The sequence below is a fragment of the Corythoichthys intestinalis genome, unplaced genomic scaffold, assembly GCF_030265065.1.
Source record: "Corythoichthys intestinalis isolate RoL2023-P3 unplaced genomic scaffold, ASM3026506v1 HiC_scaffold_26, whole genome shotgun sequence".
NCBI classification, from domain to species: Eukaryota; Metazoa; Chordata; class Actinopteri; order Syngnathiformes; family Syngnathidae; genus Corythoichthys; species Corythoichthys intestinalis.
Genome location: NW_026651595.1, coordinates 3,403,050 through 3,423,697, shown reverse-complemented (window position 1 = coordinate 3,423,697; position 20,648 = coordinate 3,403,050).

Below are 20,648 nucleotides of genomic sequence, written 5' to 3'. Positions count from 1 at the left end.
ATGCGATATGGCCGAGAAATGTAATTTTGATGTTAACTCCCAAACCGCTGCGCAGAAGTCAACCAAACTTCACCCAATGGTGTATTGTATCACAATCTAGTAGTTACATTTGAAAATTTTGTTCTAGGACATTTTGTTTGAACGCAATCATCAAACTTAATTAAAAAAGTCATTTAAGCCTTTTCACAGTGAGATCTATGCGATATGGCCGAGAAATGTAATTTTGATGTTAACTCCCAAACCGCTGCGCAGAAGTCAACCAAACTTCACCCAATAGTGTATTGTATCACAATCTAGTAGTTACATTTGGAAATTTGGTTCTAGGACATTTGATTTGAGCGCAATCCTCAAACTTAGGTCAAAAAAGCCATTTAAGCCTTTTCACAGTGAGATCTATGCGAGAAATGTAATTTTGATGTTAACTCCCAAACCGCTGCGCAGAAGTCAACTAAACTTCACCCATTAGTGTATTGTATCACAATCTAGTAGTTACATGTGGAAATTTGGTTCTAGGACATTTGGTTTGAGCGCAATCTTTAAACTTATGTCAAAAAAGCCATTTAAGCCTTTTCACAGTGAGATCTATGCGATATGGCCGAGAAATGTAATTTTGATGTTAACTCCCAAACCGCTGCGCAGAAGTCAACCAAACTTCACCCATTAGTGTATTGTATCACAATCTAGTAATTACATGTGGAAATTTGGTTCTAGGACATTTGATTTGAGCGCAATCCTCAAACTTAGGTCAAAAAAGCCATTTAAGCCTTTTCACAGTGAGATCTATGCGATATGGCCGAGAAATGTAATTTTGATGTTAACTCCCAAACCGCTGCGCAGAAGTCAACCAAACTTCACCCAATAGTGTATTGTATCACAATCTAGTAGTTACTTTTGAAAATTTTGTTCTAGGACATTTTGTTTGAACGCAATCATCAAACTTAATTAAAAAAGTCATTTAAGCCTTTTCACAGTGAGATCTATGCGATATGGCCGAGAAATGTAATTTTGATGTTAACTCCCAAACCGCTGCGCAGAAGTCAACCAAACTTCACCCATTAGTGTATTGTATCACAATCTAGTAGTTACATGTGGAAATTTGGTTATTGGACATTTGATTTGAGCGCAATCCTCAAACTTAGGTCAAAAAAGCCATTTAAGCCTTTTCACAGGAGATCTATGCGATATGGGCGAGAAATGTAATTTTGATGTTAACTCCCAAACCGCTGCGCAGAAGTCAACCAAACTTCACCCATTAGTGTATTGTATCACAATCAAGTAGTTACATGTGGAAATTTGGTTCTAGGACATTTGATTTGAGCGCAATCATTAAACTTAGGTCAAAAAAGCCATTTAAGCCTTTTCACAGTGAGATCTATGCGATATGGCCGAGAAATGTAATTTTGATGTTAACTCCCAAACCGCTGCGCAGAAGTCAACCAAACTTCACCCAATAGTGTATTGTATCACAATCTAGTAGTTACATTTGAAAATTTTGTTCTAGGAAATTTTGTTTGAGCGCAATCATCAAACTTAATTAAAAAAGTCATTTAAGCCTTTTCACAGTGAGATCTATGCGATATGGCCGAGAAATGTAATTTTGATGTTAACTCCCAAACCGCTGCGCAGAAGTCAACCAAACTTCACCCATTAGTGTATTGTATCACAATCTAGTAGTTACATGTGAAAATTTGGTTCTAGGACATTTGATTTGAGCGCAATCCTCAAACTTAGGTCAAAAAAGCCATTTAAGCCTTTTCACAGTGAGATCTATGCGATATGGCCGAGAAATGTAATTTTGATGTTAACTCCCAAACCGCTGCGCAGAAGTCAACCAAACTTCACCCAATAGTGTATTGTATCACTTTCTAGTAGTTACATTTGAAAATTTCGTTCTAGGACATTTGGTTTGAGCGCAATTATTAAACTTAGGTCAAAAAAGCCATTTAAGCCTTTTCACAGTGATATCTATGCGATATGGCCGAGAAATGTAATTTTGATGTTAACTCCCAAACCGCTGCGCAGAAGTAAACCAAACTTCACCCATTAGTGTATTGTATCACAATCTAGTAGTTACATGTGGAAATTTGGTTCTAGGACATTTGATTTGAGCGCAATCCTCAAACGTAGGTCAAAAAAGTCATTTAAGCCTTTTCACAGTGAGATCTATGCGATATGGCCGAGAAATGTAATTTTGATGTTAACTCCCAAACCGCTGCGCAGAAGTCAACCAAACTTCACCCATTAGTGTATTGTATCACAATCTAGTAGTTACATGTGGAAATTTTGTTCTAGGACATTTGATTTGAGCGCAATCCTCAAACTTAGGTCAAAAAAGCCATTTAAGCCTTTTCACAGTGAGATCTATGCGATATGGCCGAGAAATGTAATTTTGATGTTAACTCCCAAACCGCTGCGCAGAAGTCAACCAAACTTCACCCAATAGTGTATTGTATCACATTCTAGTAGTTACATTTTAAAATTTCGTTCTAGGACATTTGGTTTGAGCGCAATTATTAAACTTAGGTCAAAAAAGCCATTTAAGCCTTTTCACAGTGAGATCTATGCGATATGGCCGAGAAATGTAATTTTGATGTTAACTCCCAAACCGCTGCGCAGAAGTCAACCAAACTTCACCCAATAGTGTATTTTATCACAATCTAGTAGTTACATGTGGAAATTTGGTTCTAGGACATTTGATTTGAGCGCAATCCTCAAACTTAGGTCAAAAAAGCCATTTAAGCCTTTTCACAGTGAGATCTATGCGATATGGCCGAGAAATGTAATTTTGATGTTAACTCCCAAACCGCTGCGCAGAAGTAAACCAAACTTCACCCAATAGTGTATTGTATCACAATCTAGTAGTTACATTTGGAAATTTGGTTCTAGGACATTTGATTTGAGCGCAATCCTCAAACTTAGGTCAAAAAACCATTTAAGCCTTTTCACAGTGAGATCTATGCGAGAAATGTAATTTTGATGTTAACTCCCAAACCGCTGCGCAGAAGTCAACCAAACTTCACCCAATAGTGTATTGTATCACAATCTAGTAGTTACATTCGAAAATTTTGTTCTAGGACATTTTGTTTGAACGCAATCATCAAACTTAATTAAAAAAGTCATTTAAGCCTTTTCACAGTGAGATCTATGCGATATGGCCGAGAAATGTAATTTTGATGTTAACTCCCAAACCGCTGCGCAGAAGTCAACCAAACTTCACCCAATAGTGTATTGTATAACAATCTAGTAGTTACATTTGAAAATTTTGTTCTAGGAAATTTTGTTTGAGCGCAATCATCAAACTTAATTAAAAAAGTCATTTAAGCCTTTTCACAGTGAGATCTATGCGATATGGCCGAGAAATGTAATTTTGATGTTCACTCCCAAACCGCTGCGCAGAAGTCAACCAAACTTCACCCATTAGTGTATTGTATCACAATCTAGTAGTTACATGTGGAAATTTGGTTATAGGACATTTGATTTGAGCGCAATCCTCAAACTTAGGTCAAAAAAGCCATTTAAGCCTTTTCACAGTGAGATCTATGCGATATGGCCGAGAAATGTAATTTTGAGGTTAACTCCCAAACCGCTGCGCAGAAGTCAACCAAACTTCACCCAATAGTGTATTGTATCACAATCTAGTAGTTACTTTTGAAAATTTTGTTCTAGGACATTTTGTTTGAACGCAATCATCAAACTTAATTAAAAAAGTCATTTAAGCCTTTTCACAGTGAGATCTATGCGATATGGCCGAGAAATGTAATTTTGATGTTAACTCCCAAACCGCTGCGCAGAAGTCAACCAAACTTCACCCATTAGTGTATTGTATCACAATCTAGTAGTTACATGTGGAAATTTGGTTATTGGACATTTGATTTGAGCGCAATCCTCAAACTTAGGTCAAAAAAGCCATTTAAGCCTTTTCACAGGAGATCTATGCGATATGGGCGAGAAATGTAATTTTGATGTTAACTCCCAAACCGCTGCGCAGAAGTCAACCAAACTTCACCCATTAGTGTATTGTATCACAATCAAGTAGTTACATGTGGAAATTTGGTTCTAGGACATTTGATTTGAGCGCAATCCTCAAACTTAGGTCAAAAAAGCCATTTAAGCCTTTTCACAGTGAGATCTATGCGATATGGCCGAGAAATGTAATTTTGATGTTAACTCCCAAACCGCTGCGCAGAAGTCAACCAAACTTCACCCAATAGTGTATTGTATCACATTCTAGTAGTTACATTTTAAAATTTCGTTCTAGGACATTTGGTTTGATCGCAATCATTAAACTTAGGTCAAAAAAGCCATTTAAGCCTTTTCACAGTGAGATCTATGCGATATGGCCGAGAAATGTAATTTTGATGTTAACTCCCAAACCGCTGCGCAGAAGTCAACCAAACTTCACCCAATAGTGTATTGTATCACAATCTAGTAGTTACATTTGAAAATTTTGTTCTAGGAAATTTTGTTTGAGCGCAATCATCAAACTTAATTAAAAAAGTCATTTAAGCCTTTTCACAGTGAGATCTATGCGATATGGCCGAGAAATGTAATTTTGATGTTAACTCCCAAACCGCTGCGCAGAAGTCAACCAAACTTCACCCATTAGTGTATTGTATCACAATCTAGTAGTTACATGTGAAAATTTGGTTCTAGGACATTTGATTTGAGCGCAATCCTCAAACTTAGGTCAAAAAAGCCATTTAAGCCTTTTCACAGTGAGATCTATGCGATATGGCCGAGAAATGTAATTTTGATGTTAACTCCCAAACCGCTGCGCAGAAGTCAACCAAACTTCACCCAATAGTGTATTGTATCACTTTCTAGTAGTTACATTTGAAAATTTCGTTCTAGGACATTTGGTTTGAGCGCAATTATTAAACTTAGGTCAAAAAAGCCATTTAAGCCTTTTCACAGTGATATCTATGCGATATGGCCGAGAAATGTAATTTTGATGTTAACTCCCAAACCGCTGCGCAGAAGTAAACCAAACTTCACCCATTAGTGTATTGTATCACAATCTAGTAGTTACATGTGGAAATTTGGTTCTAGGACATTTGATTTGAGCGCAATCCTCAAACGTAGGTCAAAAAAGTCATTTAAGCCTTTTCACAGTGAGATCTATGCGATATGGCCGAGAAATGTAATTTTGATGTTAACTCCCAAACCGCTGCGCAGAAGTCAACCAAACTTCACCCAATAGTGTATTGTATCACAATCTAGTAGTTACATTTGAAAATTTTGTTCTAGGAAATTTTGTTTGAGCGCAATCATCAAACTTAATTAAAAAAGTCATTTAAGCCTTTTCACAGTGAGATCTATGCGATATGGCCGAGAAATGTAATTTTGATGTTAACTCCCAAACCGCTGCGCAGAAGTCAACCAAACTTCACCCATTAGTGTATTGTATCACAATCTAGTAGTTACATGTGGAAATTTTGTTCTAGGACATTTGATTTGAGCGCAATCCTCAAACTTAGGTCAAAAAAGCCATTTAAGCCTTTTCACAGTGAGATCTATGCGATATGGCCGAGAAATGTAATTTTGATGTTAACTCCCAAACCGCTGCGCAGAAGTCAACCAAACTTCACCCAATAGTGTATTGTATCACATTCTAGTAGTTACATTTTAAAATTTCGTTCTAGGACATTTGGTTTGAGCGCAATTATTAAACTTAGGTCAAAAAAGCCATTTAAGCCTTTTCACAGTGAGATCTATGCGATATGGCCGAGAAATGTAATTTTGATGTTAACTCCCAAACCGCTGCGCAGAAGTCAACCAAACTTCACCCAATAGTGTATTTTATCACAATCTAGTAGTTACATGTGGAAATTTGGTTCTAGGACATTTGATTTGAGCGCAATCCTCAAACTTAGGTCAAAAAAGCCATTTAAGCCTTTTCACAGTGAGATCTATGCGATATGGCCGAGAAATGTAATTTTGATGTTAACTCCCAAACCGCTGCGCAGAAGTAAACCAAACTTCACCCAATAGTGTATTGTATCACAATCTAGTAGTTACATTTGGAAATTTGGTTCTAGGACATTTGATTTGAGCGCAATCCTCAAACTTAGGTCAAAAAACCATTTAAGCCTTTTCACAGTGAGATCTATGCGAGAAATGTAATTTTGATGTTAACTCCCAAACCGCTGCGCAGAAGTCAACCAAACTTCACCCAATAGTGTATTGTATCACAATCTAGTAGTTACATTCGAAAATTTTGTTCTAGGACATTTTGTTTGAACGCAATCATCAAACTTAATTAAAAAAGTCATTTAAGCCTTTTCACAGTGAGATCTATGCGATATGGCCGAGAAATGTAATTTTGATGTTAACTCCCAAACCGCTGCGCAGAAGTCAACCAAACTTCACCCAATAGTGTATTGTATCACAATCTAGTAGTTACATTTGAAAATTTTGTTCTAGGAAATTTTGTTTGAGCGCAATCATCAAACTTAATTAAAAAAGTCATTTAAGCCTTTTCACAGTGAGATCTATGCGATATGGCCGAGAAATGTAATTTTGATGTTCACTCCCAAACCGCTGCGCAGAAGTCAACCAAACTTCACCCATTAGTGTATTGTATCACAATCTAGTAGTTACATGTGGAAATTTGGTTATAGGACATTTGATTTGAGCGCAATCCTCAAACTTAGGTCAAAAAAGCCATTTAAGCCTTTTCACAGTGAGATCTATGCGATATGGCCGAGAAATGTAATTTTGAGGTTAACTCCCAAACCGCTGCGCAGAAGTCAACCAAACTTCACCCAATAGTGTATTGTATCACAATCTAGTAGTTACTTTTGAAAATTTTGTTCTAGGACATTTTGTTTGAACGCAATCATCAAACTTAATTAAAAAAGTCATTTAAGCCTTTTCACAGTGAGATCTATGCGATATGGCCGAGAAATGTAATTTTGATGTTAACTCCCAAACCGCTGCGCAGAAGTCAACCAAACTTCACCCATTAGTGTATTGTATCACAATCTAGTAGTTACATGTGGAAATTTGGTTATTGGACATTTGATTTGAGCGCAATCCTCAAACTTAGGTCAAAAAAGCCATTTAAGCCTTTTCACAGGAGATCTATGCGATATGGGCGAGAAATGTAATTTTGATGTTAACTCCCAAACCGCTGCGCAGAAGTCAACCAAACTTCACCCATTAGTGTATTGTATCACAATCAAGTAGTTACATGTAGAAATTTGGTTCTAGGACATTTGATTTGAGCGCAATCCTCAAACTTAGGTCAAAAAAGCCATTTAAGCCTTTTCACAGTGAGATCTATGCGATATGGCCGAGAAATGTAATTTTGATGTTAACTCCCAAACCGCTGCGCAGAAGTCAACCAAACTTCACCCAATAGTGTATTGTATCACATTCTAGTAGTTACATTTTAAAATTTCGTTCTAGGACATTTGGTTTGATCGCAATCATTAAACTTAGGTCAAAAAAGCCATTTAAGCCTTTTCACAGTGAGATCTATGCGATATGGCCGAGAAATGTAATTTTGATGTTAACTCCCAAACCGCTGCGCAGAAGTCAACCAAACTTCACCCAATAGTGTATTGTATCACAATCTAGTAGTTACATTTGAAAATTTTGTTCTAGGAAATTTTGTTTGAGCGCAATCATCAAACTTAATTAAAAAAGTCATTTAAGCCTTTTCACAGTGAGATCTATGCGATATGGCCGAGAAATGTAATTTTGATGTTAACTCCCAAACCGCTGCGCAGAAGTCAACCAAACTTCACCCATTAGTGTATTGTATCACAATCTAGTAGTTACATGTGAAAATTTGGTTCTAGGACATTTGATTTGAGCGCAATCCTCAAACTTAGGTCAAAAAAGCCATTTAAGCCTTTTCACAGTGAGATCTATGCGATATGGCCGAGAAATGTAATTTTGATGTTAACTCCCAAACCGCTGCGCAGAAGTCAACCAAACTTCACCCAATAGTGTATTGTATCACTTTCTAGTAGTTACATTTGAAAATTTCGTTCTAGGACATTTGGTTTGAGCGCAATTATTAAACTTAGGTCAAAAAAGCCATTTAAGCCTTTTCACAGTGATATCTATGCGATATGGCCGAGAAATGTAATTTTGATGTTAACTCCCAAACCGCTGCGCAGAAGTAAACCAAACTTCACCCATTAGTGTATTGTATCACAATCTAGTAGTTACATGTGGAAATTTGGTTCTAGGACATTTGATTTGAGCGCAATCCTCAAACTTAGGTCAAAAAAGTCATTTAAGCCTTTTCACAGTGAGATCTATGCGATATGGCCGAGAAATGTAATTTTGATGTTAACTCCCAAACCGCTGCGCAGAAGTCAACCAAACTTCACCCAATAGTGTATTGTATCACAATCTAGTAGTTACATTTGAAAATTTTGTTCTAGGAAATTTTGTTTGAGCGCAATCATCAAACTTAATTAAAAAAGTCATTTAAGCCTTTCACAGTGAGATCTATGCGATATGGCCGAGAAATGTAATTTTGATGTTAACTCCCAAACCGCTGCGCAGAAGTCAACCAAACTTCACCCATTAGTGTATTGTATCACAATTTAGTAGTTACATGTGGAAATTTTGTTCTAGGACATTTGATTTGAGCGCAATCCTCAAACTTAGGTCAAAAAAGCCATTTAAGCCTTTTCACAGTGAGATCTATGCGATATGGCCGAGAAATGTAATTTTGATGTTAACTCCCAAACCGCTGCGCAGAAGTCAACCAAACTTCACCCAATAGTGTATTGTATCACATTCTAGTAGTTACATTTTAAAATTTCGTTCTAGGACATTTGGTTTGAGCGCAATTATTAAACTTAGGTCAAAAAAGCCATTTAAGCCTTTTCACAGTGAGATCTATGCGATATGGCCGAGAAATGTAATTTTGATGTTAACTCCCAAACCGCTGCGCAGAAGTCAACCAAACTTCACCCAATAGTGTATTTTATCACAATCTAGTAGTTACATGTGGAAATTTGGTTCTAGGACATTTGATTTGAGCGCAATCCTCAAACTTAGGTCAAAAAAGCCATTTAAGCCTTTTCACAGTGAGATCTATGCGATATGGCCGAGAAATGTAATTTTGATGTTAACTCCCAAACCGCTGCGCAGAAGTCAACCAAACTTCACCCAATAGTGTATTGTATCACAATCTAGTAGTTACATTTGAAAATTTTGTTCTAGGACATTTTGTTTGAACGCAATCATCAAACTTAATTAAAAAAGTCATTTAAGCCTTTTCACAGTGAGATCTATGCGATATGGCCGAGAAATGTAATTTTGATGTTAACTCCCAAACCGCTGTGCAGAAGTCAACCAAACTTCACCCATTAGTGTATTGTATCACAATCTAGTAGTTACATGTGGAAATTTGGTTCTAGGACATTTGATTTGAGCGCAATCCTCAAACTTAGGTCAAAAAAGCCATTTAAGCCTTTTCACATTGAGATCTATGCGATATGGCCGAGAAATGTAATTTTGATGTTAACTCCCAAACCGCTGCGCAGAAGTCAACCAAACTTCACCCAATAGTGTATTGTATCACAATCTAGTAGTTACATTTGAAAATTTTGTTCTAGGACATTTTGTTTGAACGCAATCATCAAACTTAATTAAAAAAGTCATTTAAGCCTTTTCACAGTGAGATCTATGCGATATGGCCGAGAAATGTAATTTTGATGTTAACTCCCAAACCGCTGTGCAGAAGTCAACCAAACTTCACCCATTAGTGTATTGTATCACAATCTAGTAGTTACATGTGGAAATTTGGTTCTAGGACATTTGATTTGAGCGCAATCCTCAAACTTAGGTCAAAAAAGCCATTTAAGCCTTTTCACAGTGAGATCTATGCGATATGGCCGAGAAATGTAATTTTGATGTTAACTCCCAAACCGCTGCGCAGAAGTCAACCAAACTTCACCCAATAGTGTATTGTATCACAATCTAGTAGTTACATTTGAAAATTTTGTTCTAGGACATTTTGTTTGAACGCAATCATCAAACTTAATTAAAAAAGTCATTTAAGCCTTTTCACAGTGAGATCTATGCGATATGGCCGAGAAATGTAATTTTGATGTTAACTCCCAAACCGCTGCGCAGAAGTCAACCAAACTTCACCCATTAGTGTATTGTATCACAATCTAGTAGTTACATGTGGAAATTTGGTTATTGGACATTTGATTTGAGCGCAATCCTCAAACTTAGGTCAAAAAAGCCATTTAAGCCTTTTCACAGTGAGATCTATGCGATATGGCCGAGAAATGTAATTTTGATAACTCCCAAACCGCTGCGCAGAAGTCAACCAAACTTCACCCAATAGTGTATTGTATCACATTCTAGTAGTTACATTTTAAAATTTCGTTCTAGGACATTTGGTTTGAGCGCAATTATTAACCTTAGGTCAAAAAAGCCATTTAAGCCTTTTCACAGTGAGATCTATGCGATATGGCCGAGAAATGTAATTTTGATGTTAACTCCCAAACCGTTGCGCAGAAGTAAACCAAATTTCACCCATTAGTGTATTGTATCACAATCTAGTAGTTACATGTGGAAATTTGGTTCTAGGACATTTGATTTGAGCGCAATCCTCAAACTTAGGTCAAAAAAGCCATTTAAGCCTTTTCACAGTGAGATCTATGCGATATGGCCGAGAAATGTAATTTTGATGTTAACTCCCAAACCGCTGCGCAGAAGTCAACTAAACTTCACCCAATAGTGTATTGTATCACATTCTAGTAGTTACATTTGAAAATTTCGTTCTAGGACATTTGGTTTGAGCGCAATCATTAAACTTAATTAAAAAAGTCATTTAAGCCTTTTCACAGTGAGATCTATGCGATATGGCCGAGAAATGTAATTTTGATGTTAACTCCCAAACCGCTGCACAGAAGTCAACTAAACTTCACCCAATAGTGTATTGTATCACAATCTAGTAGTTACATTTGAAAATTTTGTTCTAGGACATTTTGTTTGAACGCAATCATCAAACTTAATTAAAAAAGTCATTTAAGCCTTTTCACAGTGAGATCTATGCGATATGGCCGAGAAATGTAATTTTGATGTTAACTCCCAAACCGCTGCGCAGAAGTCAACCAAACTTCACCCAATAGTGTATTGTATCACAATCTAGTAGTTACATTTGAAAATTTTGTTCTAGGACATTTTGTTTGAACGCAATCATCAAACTTAATTAAAAAAGTCATTTAAGCCTTTTCACAGTGAGATCTATGCGATATGGCCGAGAAATGTAATTTTGATGTTAACTCCCAAACCGCTGCGCAGAAGTCAACCAAACTTCACCCAATAGTGTATTGTATCACAATCTAGTAGTTACATTTGGAAATTTGGTTCTAGGACATTTGATTTGAGCGCAATCCTCAAACTTAGGTCAAAAAAGCCATTTAAGCCTTTTCACAGTGAGATCTATGCGAGAAATGTAATTTTGATGTTAACTCCCAAACCGCTGCGCAGAAGTCAACTAAACTTCACCCATTAGTGTATTGTATCACAATCTAGTAGTTACATGTGGAAATTTGGTTCTAGGACATTTGGTTTGAGCGCAATCTTTAAACTTATGTCAAAAAAGCCATTTAAGCCTTTTCACAGTGAGATCTATGCGATATGGCCGAGAAATGTAATTTTGATGTTAACTCCCAAACCGCTGCGCAGAAGTCAACCAAACTTCACCCATTAGTGTATTGTATCACAATCTAGTAATTACATGTGGAAATTTGGTTCTAGGACATTTGATTTGAGCGCAATCCTCAAACTTAGGTCAAAAAAGCCATTTAAGCCTTTTCACAGTGAGATCTATGCGATATGGCCGAGAAATGTAATTTTGATGTTAACTCCCAAACCGCTGCGCAGAAGTCAACCAAACTTCACCCAATAGTGTATTGTATCACAATCTAGTAGTTACTTTTGAAAATTTTGTTCTAGGACATTTTGTTTGAACGCAATCATCAAACTTAATTAAAAAAGTCATTTAAGCCTTTTCACAGTGAGATCTATGCGATATGGCCGAGAAATGTAATTTTGATGTTAACTCCCAAACCGCTGCGCAGAAGTCAACCAAACTTCACCCATTAGTGTATTGTATCACAATCTAGTAGTTACATGTGGAAATTTGGTTATTGGACATTTGATTTGAGCGCAATCCTCAAACTTAGGTCAAAAAAGCCATTTAAGCCTTTTCACAGGAGATCTATGCGATATGGGCGAGAAATGTAATTTTGATGTTAACTCCCAAACCGCTGCGCAGAAGTCAACCAAACTTCACCCATTAGTGTATTGTATCACAATCAAGTAGTTACATGTGGAAATTTGGTTCTAGGACATTTGATTTGAGCGCAATCCTCAAACTTAGGTCAAAAAAGCCATTTAAGCCTTTTCACAGTGAGATCTATGCGATATGGCCGAGAAATGTAATTTTGATGTTAACTCCCAAACCGCTGCGCAGAAGTCAACCAAACTTCACCCAATAGTGTATTGTATCACATTCTAGTAGTTACATTTTAAAATTTCGTTCTAGGACATTTGGTTTGAGCGCAATCATTAAACTTAGGTCAAAAAAGCCATTTAAGCCTTTTCACAGTGAGATCTATGCGATATGGCCGAGAAATGTAATTTTGATGTTAACTCCCAAACCGCTGCGCAGAAGTCAACCAAACTTCACCCAATAGTGTATTGTATCACAATCTAGTAGTTACATTTGAAAATTTTGTTCTAGGAAATTTTGTTTGAGCGCAATCATCAAACTTAATTAAAAAAGTCATTTAAGCCTTTTCACAGTGAGATCTATGCGATATGGCCGAGAAATGTAATTTTGATGTTAACTCCCAAACCGCTGCGCAGAAGTCAACCAAACTTCACCCATTAGTGTATTGTATCACAATCTAGTAGTTACATGTGAAAATTTGGTTCTAGGACATTTGATTTGAGCGCAATCCTCAAACTTAGGTCAAAAAAGCCATTTAAGCCTTTTCACAGTGAGATCTATGCGATATGGCCGAGAAATGTAATTTTGATGTTAACTCCCAAACCGCTGCGCAGAAGTCAACCAAACTTCACCCAATAGTGTATTGTATCACTTTCTAGTAGTTACATTTGAAAATTTCGTTCTAGGACATTTGGTTTGAGCGCAATTATTAAACTTAGGTCAAAAAAGCCATTTAAGCCTTTTCACAGTGATATCTATGCGATATGGCCGAGAAATGTAATTTTGATGTTAACTCCCAAACCGCTGCGCAGAAGTAAACCAAACTTCACCCATTAGTGTATTGTATCACAATCTAGTAGTTACATGTGGAAATTTGGTTCTAGGACATTTGATTTGAGCGCAATCCTCAAACTTAGGTCAAAAAAGTCATTTAAGCCTTTTCACAGTGAGATCTATGCGATATGGCCGAGAAATGTAATTTTGATGTTAACTCCCAAACAGCTGCGCAGAAGTCAACCAAACTTCACCCAATAGTGTATTGTATCACAATCTAGTAGTTACATTTGAAAATTTTGTTCTAGGAAATTTTGTTTGAGCGCAATCATCAAACTTAATTAAAAAAGTCATTTAAGCCTTTTCACAGTGAGATCTATGCGATATGGCCGAGAAATGTAATTTTGATGTTAACTCCCAAACCGCTGCGCAGAAGTCAACCAAACTTCACCCATTAGTGTATTGTATCACAATCTAGTAGTTACATGTGGAAATTTTGTTCTAGGACATTTGATTTGAGCGCAATCCTCAAACTTAGGTCAAAAAAGCCATTTAAGCCTTTTCACAGTGAGATCTATGCGATATGGCCGAGAAATGTAATTTTGATGTTAACTCCCAAACCGCTGCGCAGAAGTCAACCAAACTTCACCCAATAGTGTATTGTATCACATTCTAGTAGTTACATTTTAAAATTTCGTTCTAGGACATTTGGTTTGAGCGCAATTATTAAACTTAGGTCAAAAAAGCCATTTAAGCCTTTTCACAGTGAGATCTATGCGATATGGCCGAGAAATGTAATTTTGATGTTAACTCCCAAACCGCTGCGCAGAAGTCAACCAAACTTCACCCAATAGTGTATTTTATCACAATCTAGTAGTTACATGTGGAAATTTGGTTCTAGGACATTTGATTTGAGCGCAATCCTCAAACTTAGGTCAAAAAAGCCATTTAAGCCTTTTCACAGTGAGATCTATGCGATATGGCCGAGAAATGTAATTTTGATGTTAACTCCCAAACCGCTGCGCAGAAGTAAACCAAACTTCACCCAATAGTGTATTGTATCACAATCTAGTAGTTACATTTGGAAATTTGGTTCTAGGACATTTGATTTGAGCGCAATCCTCAAACTTAGGTCAAAAAACCATTTAAGCCTTTTCACAGTGAGATCTATGCGAGAAATGTAATTTTGATGTTAACTCCCAAACCGCTGCGCAGAAGTCAACCAAACTTCACCCAATAGTGTATTGTATCACAATCTAGTAGTTACATTCGAAAATTTTGTTCTAGGACATTTTGTTTGAACGCAATCATCAAACTTAATTAAAAAAGTCATTTAAGCCTTTTCACAGTGAGATCTATGCGATATGGCCGAGAAATGTAATTTTGATGTTAACTCCCAAACCGCTGCGCAGAAGTCAACCAAACTTCACCCAATAGTGTATTGTATCACAATCTAGTAGTTACATTTGAAAATTTTGTTCTAGGAAATTTTGTTTGAGCGCAATCATCAAACTTAATTAAAAAAGTCATTTAAGCCTTTTCACAGTGAGATCTATGCGATATGGCCGAGAAATGTAATTTTGATGTTCACTCCCAAACCGCTGCGCAGAAGTCAACCAAACTTCACCCATTAGTGTATTGTATCACAATCTAGTAGTTACATGTGGAAATTTGGTTATAGGACATTTGATTTGAGCGCAATCCTCAAACTTAGGTCAAAAAAGCCATTTAAGCCTTTTCACAGTGAGATCTATGCGATATGGCCGAGAAATGTAATTTTGAGGTTAACTCCCAAACCGCTGCGCAGAAGTCAACCAAACTTCACCCAATAGTGTATTGTATCACAATCTAGTAGTTACTTTTGAAAATTTTGTTCTAGGACATTTTGTTTGAACGCAATCATCAAACTTAATTAAAAAAGTCATTTAAGCCTTTTCACAGTGAGATCTATGCGATATGGCCGAGAAATGTAATTTTGATGTTAACTCCCAAACCGCTGCGCAGAAGTCAACCAAACTTCACCCATTAGTGTATTGTATCACAATCTAGTAGTTACATGTGGAAATTTGGTTATTGGACATTTGATTTGAGCGCAATCCTCAAACTTAGGTCAAAAAAGCCATTTAAGCCTTTTCACAGGAGATCTATGCGATATGGGCGAGAAATGTAATTTTGATGTTAACTCCCAAACCGCTGCGCAGAAGTCAACCAAACTTCACCCATTAGTGTATTGTATCACAATCAAGTAGTTACATGTGGAAATTTGGTTCTAGGACATTTGATTTGAGCGCAATCCTCAAACTTAGGTCAAAAAAGCCATTTAAGCCTTTTCACAGTGAGATCTATGCGATATGGCCGAGAAATGTAATTTTGATGTTAACTCCCAAACCGCTGCGCAGAAGTCAACCAAACTTTACCCAATAGTGTATTGTATCACATTCTAGTAGTTACATTTTAAAATTTCGTTCTAGGACATTTGGTTTGAGCGCAATCATTAAACTTAGGTCAAAAAAGCCATTTAAGCCTTTTCACAGTGAGATCTATGCGATATGGCCGAGAAATGTAATTTTGATGTTAACTCCCAAACCGCTGCGCAGAAGTCAACCAAACTTCACCCAATAGTGTATTGTATCACAATCTAGTAGTTACATTTGAAAATTTTGTTCTAGGAAATTTTGTTTGAGCGCAATCATCAAACTTAATTAAAAAAGTCATTTAAGCCTTTTCACAGTGAGATCTATGCGATATGGCCGAGAAATGTAATTTTGATGTTAACTCCCAAACCGCTGCGCAGAAGTCAACCAAACTTCACCCATTAGTGTATTGTATCACAATCTAGTAGTTACATGTGAAAATTTTGTTCTAGGACATTTGATTTGAGCGCAATCCTCAAACTTAGGTCAAAAAAGCCATTTAAGCCTTTTCACAGTGAGATCTATGCGATATGGCCGAGAAATGTAATTTTGATGTTAACTCCCAAACCGCTGCGCAGAAGTCAACCAAACTTCACCCAATAGTGTATTGTATCACTTTCTAGTAGTTACATGTGGAAATTTTGTTCTAGGACATTTGATTTGAGCGCAATCCTCAAACTTAGGTCAAAAAAGCCATTTAAGCCTTTTCACAGTGAGATCTATGCGATATGGCCGAGAAATGTAATTTTGATGTTAACTCCCAAACCGCTGCGCAGAAGTCAACCAAACTTCACCCAATAGTGTATTGTATCACATTCTAGTAGTTACATTTTAAAATTTCGTTCTAGGACATTTGGTTTGAGCGCAATTATTAAACTTAGGTCAAAAAAGCCATTTAAGCCTTTTCACAGTGAGATCTATGCGATATGGCCGAGAAATGTAATTTTGATGTTAACTCCCAAACCGCTGCGCAGAAGTCAACCAAACTTCACCCAATAGTGTATTTTATCACAATCTAGTAGTTACATGTGGAAATTTGGTTCTAGGACATTTGATTTGAGCGCAATCCTCAAACTTAGGTCAAAAAAGCCATTTAAGCCTTTTCACAGTGAGATCTATGCGATATGGCCGAGAAATGTAATTTTGATGTTAACTCCCAAACCGCTGCGCAGAAGTCAACCAAACTTCACCCAATAGTGTATTTTATCACAATCTAGTAGTTACATTTGGAAATTTGGTTCTAGGACATTTGATTTGAGCGCAATCCTCAAACTTAGGTCAAAAAACCATTTAAGCCTTTTCACAGTGAGATCTATGCGAGAAATGTAATTTTGATGTTAACTCCCAAACCGCTGCGCAGAAGTCAACCAAACTTCACCCAATAGTGTATTGTATCACAATCTAGTAGTTACATTGGAAAATTTTGTTCTAGGACATTTTGTTTGAACGCAATCATCAAACTTAATTAAAAAAGTCATTTAAGCCTTTTCACAGTGAGATCTATGCGATATGGCCGAGAAATGTAATTTTGATGTTAACTCCCAAACCGCTGCGCAGAAGTCAACCAAACTTCACCCAATAGTGTATTGTATCACAATCTAGTAGTTACATTTGAAAATTTTGTTCTAGGAAATTTTGTTTGAGCGCAATCATCAAACTTAATTAAAAAAGTCATTTAAGCCTTTTCACAGTGAGATCTATGCGATATGGCCGAGAAATGTAATTTTGATGTTCACTCCCAAACCGCTGCGCAGAAGTCAACCAAACTTCACCCATTAGTGTATTGTATCACAATCTAGTAGTTACATGTGGAAATTTGGTTATAGGACATTTGATTTGAGCGCAATCCTCAAACTTAGGTCAAAAAAGCCATTTAAGCCTTTTCACAGTGAGATCTATGCGATATGGCCGAGAAATGTAATTTTGAGGTTAACTCCCAAACCGCTGCGCAGAAGTCAACCAAACTTCACCCATTAGTGTATTGTATCACAATCTAGTAGTTACATTTGGAAATTTGGTTCTAGGACATTTGATTTGAGCGTAATCCTCAAACTTAATTAAAAAAGTCATTTAAGCCTTTTCACAGTAAGATCTATGCGATATGGCCAAGAAATGTAATTTTGATGTTAACTCCCAAACCGCTGCGCAGAAGTCAACCAAACTTCACCCAATAGTGTATTGTATCACAATCTATTAGTTACATTTGAAAATTTTGTTCTAGGAAATTTTGTTTGAGCGCAATCATCAAACTTAATTAAAAAAGTCATTTAAGCCTTTTCACAGTGAGATCTATGCGATATGGCCGAGAAATGTAATTTTGATGTTAACTCCCAAACCGCTGCGCAGAAGTCAACCAAACTTCACCCATTAGTGTATTGTATCACAATCTAGTAGTTACATGTGGAAATTTGGTTCTAGGACATTTGATTTGAGCGCAATCCTCAAACTTAGGTCAAAAAAGCCATTTAAGCCTTTTCACAGTGAGATCTATGCGATATGGCCGAGAAATGTAATTTTGATAACTCCCAAACCGCTGCGCAGAAGTCAACCAAACTTCACCCAATAGTGTATTGTATCACATTCTAGTAGTTACATTTTAAAATTTCGTTCTAGGACATTTGGTTTGAGCGCAATTATTAAACTTAGGTCAAAAAAGCCATTTAAGCCTTTTCACAGTGAGATCTATGCGATATGGCCGAGAAATGTAATTTTGATGTTAACTCCCAAACCGTTGCGCAGAAGTAAACCAAATTTCACCCATTAGTGTATTGTATCACAATCTAGTAGTTACATGTGGAAATTTGGTTCTAGGACATTTGATTTGAGCGCAATCCTCAAACTTAGGTCAAAAAAGCCATTTAAGCCTTTTCACAGTGAGATCTATGCGATATGGCCGAGAAATGTAATTTTGATGTTAACTCCCAAACCGCTGCGCAGAAGTCAACTAAACTTCACCCAATAGTGTATTGTATCACATTCTAGTAGTTACATTTGAAAATTTCGTTCTAGGACATTTGGTTTGAGCGCAATCATTAAACTTAATTAAAAAAGTCATTTAAGCCTTTTCACAGTGAGATCTATGCGATATGGCCGAGAAATGTAATTTTGATGTTAACTCCCAAACCGCTGCGCAGAATTCAACCAAACTTCACCCAATAGTGTATTGTATCACAATCTAGTAGTTACATTCGAAAATTTTGTTCTAGGACATTTTGTTTGAACGCAATCATCAAACTTAATTAAAAAAGTCATTTAAGCCTTTTCACAGTGAGATCTATGTGATATGGCCGAGAAATGTAATTTTGATGTTAACTCCCAAACCGCTGCGCAGAAGTCAACAAAACTTCACCCAATAGTGTATTGTATCACAATCTAGTAGTTACATTTGAAAATTTTGTTCTAGGACATTTTGTTTGAACGCAATCATCAAACTTAATTAAAAAAGTCATTTAAGCCTTTTCACAGTGAGATCTATGCGATATGGCCGAGAAATGTAATTTTGATGTTAACTCCCAAACCGCTGCGCAGAAGTCAACCAAACTTCACCCAATAGTGTATTGTATCACAATCTAGTAGTTACATTTGGAAATTTGGTTCTAGGACATTTGATTTGAGCGCAATCCTCAAACTTAGGTCAAAAAAGCCATTTAAGCCTTTTCACAGTGAGATCTATGCGATATGGCCGAGAAATGTAATTTTGATGTTAACTCCCAAACCGCTGCGCAGAAGTCAACCAAACTTCTCCCAATAGTGTATTGTATCACAATCTAGTAGTTACATTTGAAAATTTTGTTCTAGGAAATTTTGTTTGAGCGCAATCATCAAACTTAATTAAAAAAGTCATTTAAGCCTTTTCACAGTGAGATCTATGCGATATGGCCGAGAAATGTAATTTTGATGTTCACTCCCAAACCGCTGCGCAGAAGTCAACCAAACTTCACCCATTAGTGTATTGTATCACAATCTAGTAGTTACATGTAGAAATTTGGTTATAGGACATTTGATTTGAGCGCAATCCTCAAACTTAGGTCAAAAAAGCCATTTAAGCCTTTTCACAGTGAGATCTATGCGATATGGCCGAGAAATGTAATTTTGAGGTTAACTCCCAAACCGCTGCGCAGAAGTCAACCAAACTTCACCCATTAGTGTATTGTATCACAATCTAAAAGTTACATTTGGAAATTTGGTTCTAGGACATTTGATTTGAGCGTAATCCTCAAACTTAGGTCAAAAAAGCCATTTAAGCCTTTTCACAGTGAGATCTATGCGATATGGCCGAGAAATGTAATTTTGATGTTAACTCCCAAACCGCTTCGCAGAAGTCAACCAAACTTCACCCAATAGTGTATTGTATCACATTCTAGTAGTTACATTTGAAAATTTCGTTCTAGGACATTTGGTTTGAGCGCAATCTTTAAACTTATGTCAAAAAAGCCATTTAAGCCTTTTCACAGTGAGATCTATGCGATATGGCCGAGAAATGTAATTTTGATGTTAACTCCCAAACCGCTGCGCAGAAGTCAACCAAACTTCACCCAATAGTGTAATGTATCACATTCTAGTAGTTACATTTGAAAATTTCGTTCTAGGACATTTGGTTTGAGCGCAATTATTAAACTTAGGTCAAAAAAGCCATTTAAGCCTTTTCACAGTGAGATCTATGCGATATGGCCGAGAAATGTAATTTTGATGTTAACTCCCAAACCGCTGCGCAGAAGTAAACCAAACTTCACCCATTAGTGTATTGTATCACAATCTAGTAGTTACATGTGGAAATTTGGTTCTAGGACATTTGATTTGAGCGCAATCCTCAAACTTAGGTCAAAAAAGCCATTTAAGCCTTTTCACAGTGAGATCTATGCGATATGGCCGAGAAATGTAATTTTGATGTTAACTCCCAAACCGCTGCGCAAAAGTCAACTAAACTTCACCCAATAGTGTATTGTATCACATTCTAGTAGTTACATTTGAAAATTTCGTTCTAGGACATTTGGTTTGAGTGCAATCATTAAACTTAA